The sequence below is a fragment of the Triticum aestivum genome, chromosome 2B, assembly GCF_018294505.1.
Source record: "Triticum aestivum cultivar Chinese Spring chromosome 2B, IWGSC CS RefSeq v2.1, whole genome shotgun sequence".
Classification (NCBI taxonomy): Eukaryota; Viridiplantae; Streptophyta; class Magnoliopsida; order Poales; family Poaceae; genus Triticum; species Triticum aestivum.
The window spans coordinates 93,761,530-93,762,567 of NC_057798.1; positions in this window are offsets into that span (position 1 = coordinate 93,761,530).

Consider the following 1,038-nt stretch of genomic DNA (forward strand, 5'->3'; position numbering starts at 1 on the left):
AGATAGATCCAAGTCCAGATGCTCAAATTGTCCGTAACCGGGGACACGGCTAATCGATTAGGTTTAAACCCTCTGCAGAGGTTTGTACACTTTACCCACAAGATTCGATCCCTCTCTTTACGTTCTCGCACTTCAGGGTGTTTGAGAACAAGATGACCGAAACATGGTCTTCCGAAGAGTTCCTCTGACCACTGTCCGGTGCTCATCCAATCCTACCGTAGTTCTACATCTGCTAGCACCGTCCCAGCCAGATTCACCACTAAGGTCAACCAAGCCAGAGCCCATAATGACTTGCGGTTGCACAGGTAAGCTTCCGGGCATGAAGTATTCTTCCGTCTCTTTGAGTCTGGGTGAAGCTTTCCGCAAGATGTCATGGCGCTTCTCCATGCATCCCGGCCAACCACTGGTTTCTCCAGGGTGCCCGTCAACCGTCCTTCACCCAGTAGTGTGTATTGAATTCTTGTCTCGAGTCTTGAAGTCTTGAGGCCTTGAAGATGCAGTCCTTGCAGATTCCATCATGGAGTTGTCGTCATTGACGTAGATCCTGCATTCTCACACCACTCTCGTGCACTCATACCAAACCCCGTCTACTATAGCGTAGCATCAAAATAAATAACGTCCCGGGCTTGGTAACAGGGTGATGGGTTCCTACCTCATGCATACTACTCAACTACAAGAATTCAATATCACTACTGGAGGGATTGTTGTGAAGATGACACTAAATGCAATAAAACATAGGTATGAAAGCATGGTCAAAGTGAACTTGCCTGGTATTACTTGATGAAGATAATAACGCTCTCAGAATAAGGACTTGGTAGAACTAATCATCACTCTGATGTAAATCTATATAGTCAACATAGCATTCATATAAGCAAACAACCTAGCAAATAATTCTAACACTCATAATAAAACCAACAAATAAAAATGCAAATCAAGGGACACCAAATAAAAACAAAGGAAAACTACACAACAAAACTACTAAAGAAAACTCACATAACACAAAAATAGTTTTATCCTAAGTAAAACTTAACAAAGAAA